Source organism: Prionailurus bengalensis, chromosome A2, assembly GCF_016509475.1.
Source record: "Prionailurus bengalensis isolate Pbe53 chromosome A2, Fcat_Pben_1.1_paternal_pri, whole genome shotgun sequence".
Classification (NCBI taxonomy): Eukaryota; Metazoa; Chordata; class Mammalia; order Carnivora; family Felidae; genus Prionailurus; species Prionailurus bengalensis.
This window is the reverse complement of record NC_057348.1, coordinates 2,079,540-2,095,846: the sequence shown is the minus strand read 5'-3', so window position 1 is coordinate 2,095,846 and position 16,307 is coordinate 2,079,540. Positions and strand designations below refer to the sequence as shown.

The following is a 16,307-nucleotide window of genomic DNA, read 5'->3' as shown; positions in this document are numbered from 1 at the left end:
AGAGAGTATGAGCAGGGGAGGGCAGAGAGAGAGGGAGACACAGAATCCAAAACAGGCTCCAGGCTGTCAGCACAGAGCCCGACGTGGGGCTCAAACTCATGAATGGCGAGATCATGACCTGAGCCAAAGTCAGATGCTCAACCGACTGAGCCACCCAGGTGCCCCATTTTAGCCATTATTTCTTGAGTATTTGTTCTCTCCTGTCCTTGTATGGCCATCACATGTATGTTGGTACACTAGGCAGTACCCCACATTACTTCCACATTTTTATTCTCTCTGTTCTTTGGATTGTATAACCAATCAGTCTGTCTGCAAGTTCACTAATTATCCTGACCGTTTTAAACTACCATTAGCCCTTGTAGTGAATTACTTTATAACCCAGGGAGTTGATGGTTCTCTGTGTCAGGTCTCCAACACCAACCTCAGATATGAGGACTCACTATGAGGACTCAGGGAAATATTTATTCCACAGAAGGACTTATTTCAGAAAAGCTGTTATGCACAGTGCTGCAGTTTATTACTGGGAAAGGGTCTGTATTGAAATTAGTGAATGGAAAAGGAACATGGGGCAGAATCCAGGAGATATCAGGCTCAAGGTCCAACTCATCCCCTCTCAATGAAATTGTACAGATAGAGCTTAATGTGTGACAACATTTGTGAAATATTTGTAGTTGGTGAACCTTGGGGGCCTTGGATTTTATTTGAGGATTGGTCATGGGCATGCCCATGTTGCTGGTCTTAGCTTCTTAGCATCCAGTTCCTCTAGAAGTCTGATACAATGTGCCCCAAGGCCCCAGGTGTACAAAAGGAGGCATGCATCAGAAATCACACTGTTAAATACTTGGAGACTAAAGAACATCCTACTAAAGAATGTATGGGCTGACCAAAAAGTTAAAGAGGAAATTAAAAAGTACATGGAAGCCAATGAAAATGATAACACCATAAACCAAAACCTCTGGGACACAGCAAAGGCAGTCATAAGAGGGAAGTATATGGCAATCCAGGCCTTCCTAAAGAAGGAAGAAAGGTCTCAGATGCACAACCTAACCTCACACCTTAAAGAGCTGGAAAAAGAACAGCAAATAAAACCCCAAACCAGCAGAAGGCAGGAAATGATTACAGCAGAAATCAGTGCAATCGAAACCAAAACAACAAAAACAAAAAAACGGATTAATGAAACCAGAAGCTGGTTCTTTGAAAGAATTAACAAAATTGATAAACCACTAGCCAGTTTGATCAAAAAGGAAAAGGAAAGGACCCAAATAAATAAAATCAAGAATGAAAGAGGAGAGATCACAACCAACACAGCAGAAATAAAAATAATAGAATATTATGAGCAATTATATGCCAATAAAATGGGTAATCTGGAAGAAATGGACAAATTCCTAGAAACATATACACTACCAAAACTGAAACAGGAAGAAATAGAAAATTTGAATAGACCCATAACCAGTAAAGAAATTGAATTAGTAATAAAAAATCTGCCAAAAAACGAGTCCAGGGCCAGATGGCTTTCACCAAACATTTAAGGAAGAGTTAACACCTATTCTCTTGAAGCTGTTCCAAAAAGTAGAAATGGAAGGAAAACTTCCAAACTCTTTCTATGAAGCCAGCATTACCTTGATTCCAAAAGCAGACAAAGACCCCACTAAAAAGGAGAACTATAGACCAATTTCCCTGATGAATATGGATGCAAAAATCCTCAAAATTAGCCAACCAGATCCAACAATACATTAAGAAAACTATTCACCATGACTGTTGCAGGGAGTATGGCCGGAGTCGCAAAACAAGAGTCTGCAAGCAAAATGGTTAAGTGAAGGTCCTCATACTCGAGTTGGAATGAGGCCCAACTCCAGAATGAAGCCCCCTTTTACTAGGGAAATTGCTAAAGGCTACGTGCATAAAGTCAGCTCAGCAAGTGTATTAATCAACTTAATAGTTTTGTTTTTCAAGGTTGAATTTCTAGATAATTGTTCTTTATGAAGCCAGGAAGGGTCGGGAGTGAAGGAGGATCCAGCCCTGGACAATGCTAATGCCTCAAGGCATTCCTTAAGAGCAGCAGCCACGTTCAGCTGTGAAAACATGTCCTAAGGCCTTGCACCTGCTCCAGCCTTTCCCTTTTGGTCTTTTCCTTTGATGTTTTTCTCCTACATCTTCCACATCTTCCCCTTTTTCTTTCATTTGGCAAAGCTGAACTACAAAGACAGAGGCTTGTGAGGCATATTCTTGGCTTCGTCATTGGCCTCTTCTCCAGACTAGGTATATCCAAATAAGACAAAGATTAATATAAGAATACCAATCGCAGAAAAGCTTAAGCGTTTTGTATAATTCATTGGATTCAATTCTGAGATTCAATTAGTTATCTCAGCTAGAGAGGGAGCACCAGAAAGCATCTCAAGTTTATTTTTGAATGTATCATAAATGTCCTTTTGCAATTGGGCTATATCAGTGGAGGTATTACCTTAAGAAGGTGTCGATGCACAAGGTCCCATGATATCTTGGACTGATTATATACATGGAGAGTGACACAAAAGGTGGTTACATTCCAATCACATTGAAGCTTTACCTGTTGTTGTAAACTAATCAGTTGATCTCCTAGAAAAAGAACGGCTTGTTGCAAGTCAGATAATTGGCTCTCTAGTTGGCTATCAATCAACCGTTGGCTGTTCCATAGTCTTTCTGAATTTTGATGCCAGTGTTGTACAAAGTGGGTAGTTTGTACAGTCTGGTGCAGCACAAAACCAGCTGTAGCTGCAATAGCTATAATCCCAAGTACAGCGGTTACCAGTAAAGCTACAAATCATCAGGTGCGATGTAATACACATTTTAATATTTCATCTATGAGAAACATTTCAGGGGAGTATTGCCAAGACCAATCCATAATTACAGGCATCCAAACCCGATTGCATGCCTTAAGGATGTATAAGCTTTGTCTCTCCTGTTTAAAGGGATAAAATTAAGTATAAAAAGAGCCATCATGGCAAGTAAGAAGATTGTTTTCAGGGTCCCAATGAGGCATACCTAACATAAACAGAAAAGGAAGTCTGACACACGCTTGAATTTTATGAGTCTCATTTAATCTAAAAAAGAGGGAGAATTTACTTGAGACATTAAGCAGCCTTTCCAAGAGGACATGCCTAATGATCCAGTACCAATTTTCCAAAGCTCGGAATGAACTGGCCCATCAGGTAAACGTGGGCTGGGGGGGAGTCATCCCTCCTTCATGCCATACAGTGGGTTCAGATGTTATATCTGAAAGGATGTCGTCATGATATCGACACCATCAGAGCTCTTTTTTGGAGTATTTGGTCTGAGCAGAGCCTACAGGGGCCCAATCAATGACGCTTCCTTTGGAAGTATTAAGAAGAACTCTACCAACTTCTCCTCTACAGAGCTCCCAATTAATCTGTTCCTCAGGATTTATGGTTTTTCTTGACATCGAGGCAATTTAGGAGGGTAATTGTATGTAGTTTTTTGACTTCTCATGGAGACCCCTTGTAGTAAATACAGTATGGGGACATTAATCCCATTGGGTATTTCTGCTATCCATGCCTATGAATGAAACACAGTGGTCACCTGTTCCAAAGCATATAGGTGGCCCCTCTGCACCTACAGAATATTCAGGGATTACTTTTCCTTCGTCTTCTGGTTTAAATGGACCTCTATTATCATAAGGTCAGGCAACCAGACTGAATCATTTACGTAAGCCTGGAAAGAGGGATCATCCTATGTAATTAATCTATTAAGAGGTGGATTTGGAATATAAGCCCAATATGTGTGATTCTCTTTAGCACTCCCAGTTAAAGTAACAACCGACATCATGGCAATAAACACAGTAGAAGTCTTAAGTGTTCCCATTTTTTGGAGGATCTGTTCGGCTTCTTGAGTCATCTTCACTTGTCCCCATGTTGGAGGTTTGGCTTTCATTGTATTTTTGGTTCTTATTTCTACCCTCCTTATAATCTTGGGTTCCAGGCTTAATTCTTCCGTATCTTCCTCCAGTGGTCGAAAATTGTCGAATCTTTTTCTCTTCGTCCAACTGTTCATATCGTGGTTTTGATCGCCAGGCTGGAAGCCAGATATCTCTATCTGTGGATACAAGAGCAAATCCTTGACCCCACAATTTAACATATCCAGGCACCATTGGTTATTATCATTTTTCCAAAATATCGGTTATGAAAGGGGTCTGGTATTAAAGATTGTGTGAGGTTTTCCGGCTGCGGTGAACTCTTGTTCACCTCTTAAATCCAAAAAATTAAGTGTAAGTAATGTTTTCATTAACTGATTCTTTGGATTCAAGGCCATATCCCCGTTTTTGTTTTTGTAACATGGTTTTTAATGTATGATCAGTGTATTCAATAATGGCTTGACCCTGTGGATTATAAGGAATGCCCCATTTTTGGCAAAATACAAGGAAAGTGTGAGAAGTATAAGCCGGGCCATTGTCAGTTTTAAGATTCCGGGGGAGCCCCGTCGTGTCAAGCGCTTCTGAAAGATGCTGTATAACGTGGGCTGGTTTTTTCCCTGTCAAAGGTGTAGCCCGTATAAAACCGGAATATGTGTCTACTGATACATGTACATATGCAAAGCAGCCGAATTGCAGAACATGAGTAACACCCATTTGCCATAAGTCATTAGGTTACTGACCTCCGGGATTAACCCCCTGGGAGTACGGAGGAATGACAATAGGCCCACAAGTAGGGCAGTGTGTGATGATTTCTCTAGCTTGTTTAAGGGGAATAGAAAAGCGTTTACTTAGGCCTTTAGCATTAGAATAAGATTGTGAAACTCTTGTGCTGTAGGAACAGGGGCTGTCAATAAGGAATCCGCTGTAGCATTTCCTTCTGCCAAGGGGCTGGGGAGGCCAGAATGAGATCATATGTGAGTAATGTATATAGGATGGGATTGGTGCTGAAGATATTATTGGACCTGAAGGAATAAGTCAGACAATTCTGAGCCATCTGAGTAAATATTAATGATTTCCAAATTTTCAATCACTTGCTTAGAATAGGCTGAATCCATTACGATATTGATGGAGGAGGGAACGTCTTTAAGCAATAGAATATGGCCAAGTGTTCAGCCTTTTGTACCGAGGCATACAGGGATTTTACACATTTAGAAGTAGGATCATAATATGCAGAATAGCCAGACTTGTTGGCATCCATGAAATAATTAGGTCCATTTACAGGTACTGATTGTACAACTCGAGGCATGATGAAGGAGGTGGTTTTGATAAATCCAATTAATTTGGATTTAGATAATGGTTGTCGATGGGACCTATATAATCTGCAACTCCAAGTTGCCATGAAATGCACTGTCGATATGCCATGGATATTTGTGTGCATGAGATAGAGGTACTATGATTGTCTCAGGGTCTTGGGCTGTTATTTCCCGAAGTCTCTCTCAACCCTTAAAAATTAACATTCCTATTTTGTCTAAATATGTAGATAATTTTTTAAGGGCTTTGTTGGCTAGAAATATCCATTCCATGATTCCATTAGCCTGCCAAAGCACTCCTGTAGGGGAATGGGGTGACGGTAAAATTAACAAAGAGACGGGTAGTGAGGGGTTAATTCGAGGAAGCTGACTGGAAGCAATTTTCTGCTCAATCCACTGTAGTTCTTGGGATGCTTCCGGAATTTTCTAGGGCTATTTAAACTGGAATCCCTTTTAAGTAGATCAAAAAGATGAGTCAGTTGATAAGTAGGTATGCCCAGAGTAGGCCGTAGCCAATTAATGTCTCCTGATAACTTCGGGAAGTCATTTAAAGTATGCAAAGTATCTCTACGACTTTGAACATTTTGAAGCATTATTGAATTTTGTACTAATTTTTGACCTAAATGGAATAAGGGATCTTCAAGCTGAATTTTGTCTTCTGCGATAATAAGGCCATATTCTGAGAGGGTTGTCTGAGCTGCTAAAAAGAGTGCATATAAATCATGTCATTCGGGTACAGCTACTAGGATGCCATCCATGTAATGGATGGTCTTAGCATGAGGAAACTGAGACTGTAAATATCGGAGAGGTTCTGCAACAAAGAGCTGACAAAGAGTGGGACTATTTAACATTCCTTGGGGTAAAACCTTCCATTGAAATCGGCTTATGGGCTCTTCATGATTAACCACAGGAACGGAGAATGCAAATCGCTCAGATTCTTTAGGGCTTAAGGGAATGGAGAAGAAACAATCCTTAAGATCACTAACTATAATTTTCCAATCTCGAGGGATAACAACAGGCGTCGGAAGGCCAGGCTGTAGAGCCCCATTTGCTGTATGATTTTATTTATGGCTCAGAGATCACTCAGCATTCTCCGGTTCCCAGATTTTTTTTTTAAATAACAAAACCTGGAGAATTCCAGGGACTAGTTGAGGGTTCAATATGTCCCGCTTCTAATTGTTCGGAAACTAAAGATTTTAAAGCTGCCAGTTTTTTCTTGAAAAAGCGGCCACTGCTCTATCCATATGGGCTCATCAATAAGCCATTTTAAAGGCAGCGCATATTTTTGTTCCCTGGCAGTGGCCGTTAGGGTAAATTTGGATATCCTAGCCCTACGGTTTTATGTTTGGGGAAAATATCAAGGGGTGTTTTAATGCCCGTTGATTTTTACCTAATCTCTTCAATGGATCATATCCCATGATGCACATTTTATTTTTACTTTGAGTAGATATAGACGGGATATTAATATATGCACCCCATTGTTGAAGTAAGTCTCTGCCCCACAGATTAATGGCAGTGTTAGCCACATAGGGTTTAAGAATTGATCCTTGGGTCCTTCACATCTCATAATTTGTTGGCTTCTTTTTATTCGCCCTAAGGAGCCAAGTCCTGTAAAACTTACAGGTACGTTGTCGACAGGCCAAGATGAAGGCCATAACTTTTCAGATATGATGGTTATGTCAGCTCCAGTGTCCACTAATCCTATAAAAGATGTATTATTAATTTTAAGATGTGTTTCGGGGTGAGGATCTTTCAAAAAAGTTTGCCAATATGGTTGTTTGCCAGTACTACCAAAACCTCCATTTTGAAGAACAGGATTGCTTTGGCCCCCTACATAAGGAAGAATAAGTAACTGAGCAATTTTATCCCCTGGTTGAATAGTATAAGGGTTATCGGTCGATATCATAACTTGAATTTCATTTTCATAATCACAGTCAATAACATCAGATATACATGAATACCTTTGAGTGGAAGACTACTCCGTGTAAAAATAAGGCCTACTGTGTCTTTTTCCAAAGGCCCATAAACCCCTGTTCTAACTTTAACAACACCTAAAGATGGCTATGAAACAACTGGCTGAATAGCAGGGAGATCAAAGGCAGCACTCCCAGTTGTTGCATGACAGAGGTCTGTGACCCGTCGGTGTTGCGGTGTTGAGACCCATTGCTGACTGGATAAAGGCTCATTTTGTTTGTTAGGCCCTGAGCTAGGCCCCGTGAGAAGTTTCCCTGATTTTGATCAATATTAGAAGATTAAAGAGAATGCCCCATCTGTGTGATATTTGGAATGGCGCTGAGTGGCCCGACGATGTCCTTTTTCACAATGAGGGCATAAAGCAGTTGGAGGTATCGATATGGGTAGATTATTAGTACTGGTACTATTATCATAAATTTGTCCTTCATTTTTTGACAGTCTTTCTTCCTATGGCTGATTTTCCCACAACCAGAGCATTCCGTATTAGATTTAAAAGGGCCCATCCCGGGGCGCCTGGGTGGCTCAGTCGGTTAAGCGTCCGACTTCAACTCAGGTCACGATCTTGCGGTCCGTGAGTTCGAGCCCCGTGTCGGGCTCTGGGCTGATGGCTCAGAGCCTGGAGCCTGCTTCCGATTCTGTGTCTCCCTCTCTCTCTGCCCCTCCCCTGTTCATGCTCTGTCTCTCTCGGTCTCAAAAATAAATAAACGTTAAAAAAAATTTTTTTTAATTTAAAGTAGGTTCATATTGTAAAGTGGGGTGCCAAAATCAGCACATGCTTCACATAGTCAGCTGTGGACCCAGCAGCTGCTCTTACTGGACAGACGAAGAACTTGTTGGCATTCCAAATTAGCATTATTGTAGGCACAATGGGAAGCAACAAATCCCTTAGGCCCTCTTGAGGAATTGTTTTCCAAAACATCTCTTAATCTTGCTAAAAAGTCAACATAAGGTTCAGTAAATGAGGGGGTAACCTCGCCTGGAGTAGCTATATGTGGCCAAGCCATCTTGTAACAATTTTGTACTTGTTGCGTCGCTTGATCACTCATACCACATTGATCTCTTAGTTGAGAATATTCTCCTTGTCCAAAAAGTTGTTCTTTGTCAATAGGAATATCATCATGAAGGTTTCTTTCCCCTTGAATCTTAGCCTGATCTTCCCACCAAGTCATAAATTATAAATATTCAGCACGGGATAAAACAGTTCTAGCCAACATTTCCCAATCTTTAGGGATCAAGCGTTCGGTCTCAGCAAATGCAGAAAGTAAGCCCTGCGTAAGGAGAGTTAATGCTGTATTGGGCACAAGCCATTTGAAGATCCTTCCGGATTTTTACAGGGATCTGAGAATATTCAGCATTATAGCCTCCATTAAGATATTGTGCATTTGGCGGGAAAGCATTCAGAGTAACCGGAAATAGTTCTGATACCGGTTGTATCAATTCTAAATCTCCTTCCTCTTTAGCCTTTATCAACCCTCGCATCAGAGGTGTAATGATAGGGCCCTCATGCTCCCTGGGAGGAACTTATATGCGGGGCTGGTTATTAGAAAAAGGATTGAGAGGGGCGCCTGGGTGGCGCAGTCGGTTAGGCGTCCGACTTCAGCCAGGTCACGATCTCGCGGTCCGTGAGTTCGAGCCCCGCGTCGGGCTCTGGGCTGATGGCTCAGAGCCTGTTTCCAATTCTGTGTCTCCCTCTCTCTCTGCCCCTCCCCCGTTCATGCTCTGTCTCTCTCTGTCCCAAAAATAAATAAACGTTGAAAAAAAAATTAAAAAAAAAAAAAAGAAAAGAAAAAGGATTGAGGGGCGCCTGGGTGGCGCAGTCGGTTAAGCGTCCGACTTCAGCCAGGTCACGATCTCGCGGTCCGTGAGTTCGAGCCCCGCGTCGGGCTCTGGGCTGATGGCTCGGAGCCTGGAGCCTGCTTCCGATTCTGTGTCTCCCTCTCTCTCTCTGCCCCTCCCCCGTTCATGCTCTGTCTCTCTCTCTCTGTCCCAAAAATAAAATAAAACGTTGAAGAAAAAATTTAATAAAAAAAAGAGAAAAAGTATTGAAAGTAACTGGACAGGCAGTTTTTTGTTTAATATGAGTAGGAATTTTTGTATCCTCAGGTAAAGGAGGGGGGGTGTCCTTTATTATAAGGGGGGGGGGGGCAATAGCCTCCAAATTATCATTTGTGGGTGGTGGCGGAGGCCATCCTGGTAAAGTATTTTCCTCAGGTGCTACAGCCTTGATTCCCTCAGAAGGAGACTCATCCTCAAAACTATTGGATGTAAAATCCGACTCGTCTCCTTCTTCCGGATGAGTTTTCATTTAGGTGAACCTATATTTTGTTCTGTGTCAGATGTAAAGGCTGTAAAGCCATCTCAATTAAGGAGCATAAAGACCAGACTTTTAAGGAAATGGTATCTCCATTTTGATGAGTGCATCTAAGCATTTTCATAATCAATCTCCATTGTTTAAGGTTTAAAAGATTTTTTCCAGAAGGGGTAAATCAATAGCAGTGTTTTCTAACCAACTACCAGAGCTCATCAAAAGTTCCCCTTTTTACTTTGACTCCTGAACTCTAATAAAGTACAGAATAATTTAGAGTAAGCCTCTTAATCATGAGATTGGGAGTTTCCCGTAACTTCACTATCCCAAAGCTGAGATTTACCTGTCCTACCGCTCCACTTTGGTCCTTCGCGACTGTAAACCAAAAGTAGTCTCGAAAACTGTTTGCCGCACTGTATCCCGCCGACTACACCAGATGTTGCAGAGAGTATGGCTGGAGTCGCAAAAGAAGAGTCTGCAAGCAAAATGCAGTTAAGTGAAGGTCCTCATACTCGAGTTGGAATGAGGCCCCGACTCCAGAATGAAGCCCCCTTTTAGTAGGGAAATTGCTAAAGGCTACGTGCATAAAGTCAGCTCAGCAAGTGTATTAATCAACTTAATGGTTTTGTTTTTCAAGGTTGAATTTCTAGATAATTGTTCTTTATGAAGCCAGGAAGGGTCGGGAGTGAAGGAGGATCCAGCCCTGGACAATGCTAATGCCTCAAGGCATTCCTTAAGAGCAGCAGCCACGTTCAGCTCTGAAAACATGTCCTAAGGCCTTGCACCTGCTCCAGCCTTTCGTTTGAAGTCTTTTCCTTTGATGTATTTCTCCTACATCTCCCACACATGACCAGCTGGGATTTAGACCTGGGATGCAGGGCTGGTTCAATATCCACAAAACAATCAATGTGATTAATCACATCAATAAAAGAAAGGACAAGAACCACACGATCCTCTCAGTAGATGCAGAGAAAGCATTTAACAAAATACAGCATGCTTTCTTGATAAAAACCCTCAAAAAGTAGGGATAGAAGGATCATACCTCGATATCATAAAAGCCATATATGAAAAACCCAATGTTAATATCATCCTCAATGGGGAAAAACTGAGAGCTTTCCCCCTAATGTCAGGAACACGACAGGAATGTCCACTCTTGCCACTGTTATTCAACATAGTATTGGAAGTCTTAGCCTCTGCAATCAGACAACACAAAGAAATAAAAGGCATCGAAATCGGCCAGGAGGAGGTCAGACTTTTACTCTTTGCAGATGACATGATACTCTATATGGAAAACCCAAAAGATTCCACCAGAAACTACTAGAACTGATCCATGAATTCAGCAACGTTGCAGGATATAAAATCAATGCACAGAAATCTGTTGCATTCCTATACACCAAGAGAAATCAAGGAATCGATCCCATTTACAACTGCACCAAAACCCATAAAATACCTAAGAATAAATCCAACCAAAGAGGTAAAAAATCTATACACTGAAAAGTATAGAAAGCTTATGAAAGAAATTGAAGACACCAAAAAATGGAAAAATCTTCAATGCAATCCCTATCAAAATAACACCAGCATTCTTTTTTTTTTTAATTTTTTTTTTCAACGTTTATTCATTTTTGGGACAGAGAGAGACAGGGCATGAACGGGGGGGAGGGGCAGAGAGAGAGGGAGACACAGAATCGGAAACAGGCCCCAGGCTCCGAGCCATCAGCCCAGAGCCCGACACGGGGCTCGAACTCACGGACCGCGAGATCGTGACCTGGCTGAAGTCGGACACTTAACCGACTGCGCCACCCAGGCGCCCCAACACCAGCATTCTTCACAGAGCTAGAACAAACAATCCTAAAATTTGTATGGAACCAGAAAAGTTCTCAAATAGCCAAAGCAATCTTGGAAAAAAAAAAAAATCAAAGCAGAAGGCATCACAATCCTGGACTTCAAGCTGCATTACAAAGCTGTAATCATCAAGACAGTATGGTATGGGCACAAGAACAGACACGTAGATCAAGAATAGAGAAGACAAAGCAGGAAAGAATATCCAATGGAAAGTCTCTTCAGCAAGTGGTGCTGGGAAAACTGGGCAGCGATGAGCAGAAAAATGAACCTGGACCACTTTCTTACACCCTACACAAAAAGAAACTCAAAATGGATGAAAGACCTAAATGGAAGACAGGAAGCCATCAAAATCCTCGAGGAGAAAGCAGGGAAAAACCTCTTTGACCTTGGCTGCAGCACCTTCTTATTCAACATGTCTCTGGAGGCAAGGGAAACAAAAGCAAAAATGAACTACTGGGACCTCATCAAAATAAAAAGCTTCTGCACAGTGAAGGAAACAATCAGTAAAACTAAAAGGCAACTGACAGAATGGGAGAAGATATTTGCAAATGACATATCAGATAAAGGGTATCAAAAATCTATAAAGAACTTATCAAACTTGGGGCGCCTGGGTGGCGCAGTCGGTTAAGCGTCCGACTTCAGCCAGGTCACGATCTCGCGGTCTGTGAGTTCGAGCCCCGCGTCAGGCTCTGGGCTGATGGCTCAGAGCCTGGAGCCTGTTTCCGATTCTGTGTCTCCCTCTCTCTCTGCCCCTCCCCCATTCATGCTCTGTCTCTCTCTGTTCCAAAAATAAATAAAAAACGTTGAAAAAAAAATTAAAAAAAAAAGAACTTATCAAACTCAACACCCCCAAAAAAATCCAGGGAAGAAATGGGCAAAAGATATGAGTAGACACTTTTCCAAAGAAGACATCCAGATGGCCGACACATGAAAAAATGCTCAACATCACTCATCAACAGGGAACTATAAACCACAATGAGAACCTAACTCACACTTGTCAGAATGGCTAACATTAACAACTCAGGCAACACAGATGTTGGCAAGGATGCAGAGAAAGAGGATCTCTTTTGCACTGCTGGTGGGAAACAGCCACTCTGGAAAACAGTATGGGGGTTCCTCAAAAAATTAAAAATAGAACTACCCTATGAGCTAGCAATTGCACTGCTAGGTATTTATCCAAGGGATACAGGTGTGCTGTTTCGAAGGGGCACATGCACCCCAATGTTTATAGCAGCATTATCAACAGCCAAAGTATGGAAAGAGCCCAAATGTCCATCGACAGATGAATGGATAAAGAAGATGTGGTGGTAGGACTTCACTCATATGTGCAATTTAAGATACAAAGCAGGTGAACATAAGGGAAGGGAAGCAAAAATAATATAAAAGCAGGGAGGGGGACAAAACATAAGAGACTCTTAAATATGGAGAACAGAGCATTAATGGAGGGGTTGAGGGTGGGGGATGGGCTAAATGGGTAAAGGGCAGTAAGGAATCTACTCCTGAAATTACTGTTGCACTATATGCTAACTAACTTGGATGTAAATTAAAAAAAATAAAAAATCATATTGTTAGCATGAGCTCTGCCACGGCCCAAGGCCCCACCTATATGCACAGAGTTACCATTGTATTTCAAGGGCTTGCATGTTTCCTCCCAGGAGCTGGTCAAGGGCTAGTCCTAAAGAATGTGCTTTAGAACTCAGTTTAATGAGTCCTAAAGGATTATTGAAATAGGTTTGGATAATTGAACTCTGTTACCCTTTTACTGCATACTTTCCAACAGAAGTATTTATTTCATATGCATGGCATATCTGTCTGGGGCCTAATGATAGAAAGGAGTAAGACAAGAGTGGTCATAATAAATGTAGAGTTAAGGTTGATTCCTTAGTGGTTCAAGAAAGCCTATTAGCAGTCAGGTCACGTATTGTGAGACCAGAAGTTCCGTTTTGAACCTTCTATGAATCGATTTAGTTCCCCAGTGCTTTCAGACTTACCCTTCTTCCTCCACACACTTGTATATGTCAGGACTCAGTGGTCTTTGAGGATGTGGCTGTGGACTTCACCTTGGAGGAGTGGTCTTTGCTGGATTCTGTGCAGAAGAACCTCTACAGAGATGTGATGCTGGTCTCAGTGGGTAAGGATGGCTTCAGGCCAACAAATATCTCTCATCTGTGCTTTTCCTAGGTTTGAAATGTGGAAAAGGAATACACTGGTAAATAAGACAGATGTGGTCACAGCCATCACAGACCTAGAATCTAATAATGTCTCCATGGTAGTGGAAATGTATTCATTAAACTGAGGTTTTATCAGTGTGGAGGTTCCTCAGAAAATTAAAAATAGACCCACCCTATGACCCAGCAATAGCACTGCTAGGAATTTACCCAAGGGATACAGGAGTACTGATGCATAGGGGCACTTGGACCCCAATGTTTATAGCAGCATTCTCAACAATAGCCAAATTGTGGAAAGAGCCTAAATGTCCATCAACTGATGAATGGATAAAGAAATTGTGGTTTATATACACAATCGAGTACCACGTGGCAGTGAGAAAGAATGAAATAGGGCCCTTTGTAGCAACCTGGATGGAACTGGAGAGTGTTATGCTAAGTGAAAGAAGCCATACAGATAAAGACAGATACCATATGGTTTCACTCTTATGTGGATCCTGAGAAACTTAACAGAAACCCATGGGGGAGGGGAAGGAAAAAAAAAATGAGGTTAGAGTGGGAGAGAGCCAAAGCATAAGAGACTCTTCAAAACTGAGAACAAACTGAGGGTTGATGGGGGGTGGGAAGGAGGGGAGGGTGGGTGATGGGTATTGAGGAGGGCACCTTTTGGGATGAGCACTGGGTGTTGTATGGAAACCAATTTGACAATAAACTTCATATATTGAAAAATAAATACACATATTTAGAAAAAAAAGAGCAATGAGTTTGGAATAAAAACTTGAGTCTTTTCCAAAAACAACAACAACAACAAAAAAAACCCTGAGGTTTTATTTTTGTTTTGGTTTAGAAGCCCTGAAGCTCTCTTTTGGTTTCAATAGTCTGGGTATTGGCTTCATGTGTTGTTTTGGTTCACAGAGAGGTTTCTTCTTGGAAACCTTGTGACAGTCATTACTAGTGTACTATGTTGACCCCTTTTGCCTACCATTGATGAAGTTTTGAAAGCACTAAAGTCATCAAAGTCTTTCTTTGCTCAGAAGTGCCTTCTTCCTCTCATGTGTTCATTCACCTTTTTGTTTCTGATTACAAGACGCTGTTTAAAGCCAGTGGGTTGGTTCCACAGGATGCACTTGAGAAAAAAAATATCTAATGAACAGAAAATAGTGAAATTCACAAGAAATAATTCTTGTGCCTACGTTTTAGAAAAAATTGGGAAGACCATAGCATTGAAGATCAGCATGGAAACCATGCAAGACATCTGAGGTGAGTTGCGTTCACAAGATAAAAAAGTCGCAATCCCAGGACAGAATTTTAGTAGGTCATGAACTTTAAAAAAAAAAAAAATCCAGCTCCAAATCTATTTATTTAGAATTTTAAGAAAGTTTTCAAAAACTTGACTGAGACCTTGAATGTTTGAAGCATAATTCAGTTAGGAATGATTCTAGGAAGACCCCATACATAACAAATAGTAATGAACAGTGAACATGCTGAGGTCACTTCCAGGGCATTTAATGAACTCTAAGACAATCCACAGAGGGTAGAAAAACTTCCTGTATACTAAAATGAAGTTAGTCATCTAGTTATAATACTTACTAGTTGCTAATAACAAATCACTAATAAACATAACATTGATAATGTACTTCTGACTTTTAACAGAAATCCTGTGACAGATTCTGTGAAAGCAATGAAGGAAATCAACACAGAGACACGTGCAGCCACTGTCCCCATCTTAATTCCCGCAAGAATATTTCTACTGGAGTAAAACTCTATGAATGCACCAAGTGTGGAAATGGCTTCATACATCTTTCTTCCCTTAAGAGGCGTGTCAGATCTCACTGTGGGCAAAAACCATATCCATGTCAGGAATGCAAGCAGGCCTTCATTTATCCCACAAGCCTGAGAACTCACACTGGAGAGAAACTCTATGGGTGTAAATTACGTGGTAAAACCTTTCTTTATTTCTGCTCCGTCACTCAGCATATCAGGATTCACACTACAGAGGAAAACAGTGAATGCAAGCAGTGTGGGAAAACCTTCCATGAATTCTCCAGTCTCACTAGACACATGAGAACTCACACTGGGGAGAAGCCATATAAGTGCAGGGAATGTGGGAAAGCCTTCATTTATCCCTCAATCTTTCAAAGACACATGATAACACACACTGAAGCCGTATGAATGCAAATTATGTGGAAGAGACTTTTGCCATTCTTACTCCCTCACTCAACATAGGAAGATACACACTTCAGGGGGAAACCTATGAATGCAAGTGGTGCAGGCAAGCCTTCAGTCAGTTCTCAAGTTTTACTGGGCATGTGCAAATGCACATAGGAGAAAAGCCATATAAATGTAAGGAATGTGGAAAAGTCTTTATTTATCCTTCAGTCTTTCCAAGACACATGATAACACACACTGGAGAGAAGCCTTGTGAATGTAAGTCATGTGGGAAAAGTTTCTGGCATCCCTACTCCCTCTCTCAACATATAAAGAGTCACAAAGGGGAGAAAACCTATAAATGCAAGCATTGCGGTACAGCCGTCCCAGAGATCACCAGTCTTACCAGACACATGAGAACTCATACTGGGGAGAAGCCATATAAGTGTAAGGAATGTGGGAAAGCCTTCAGTTATCCTTCAACCTTCTGAAGACACGTGATAACACACACTGGGAAGAAGCCCTGTAAGTGTAAACAATGTGGAAAACCCTTCAGTTATCCCCAGTCTTTTCAAAGACACTAAAAGACTCACACTAGAGAGAAGCCCTATGAGTGTAAGGAGTGTGGGAAAGCTTTTGGCCCTAAACCTTCCATA

General features: G+C 41.4%; 2 long non-coding RNA genes across 2 annotated transcripts in view; one reads left to right on the top strand and one right to left on the bottom strand.

The window, feature by feature from the left end:
• Positions 1 to 1,809: 1,809 nt before the first annotated feature.
• The window catches only part of LOC122486665, a 33,435-nt gene continuing 18,937 nt past the window's right edge, over positions 1,810 to 16,307 (bottom strand). Inside the window, exons 2-4 of the long non-coding RNA XR_006298202.1 lie at positions 13,330 to 13,515; positions 9,840 to 9,971; positions 1,810 to 4,089 (exon numbers count right to left, since the gene is read on the bottom strand). This is a non-coding gene — a long non-coding RNA (uncharacterized LOC122486665). The remainder of the gene's footprint in view (positions 4,090 to 9,839; positions 9,972 to 13,329; positions 13,516 to 16,307) is intronic.
• Positions 14,594 to 15,282, top strand: LOC122486666. Its single transcript, XR_006298203.1, has 2 exons — positions 14,594 to 14,763; positions 15,157 to 15,282. It is a non-coding gene; the product is annotated as an uncharacterized LOC122486666 (long non-coding RNA).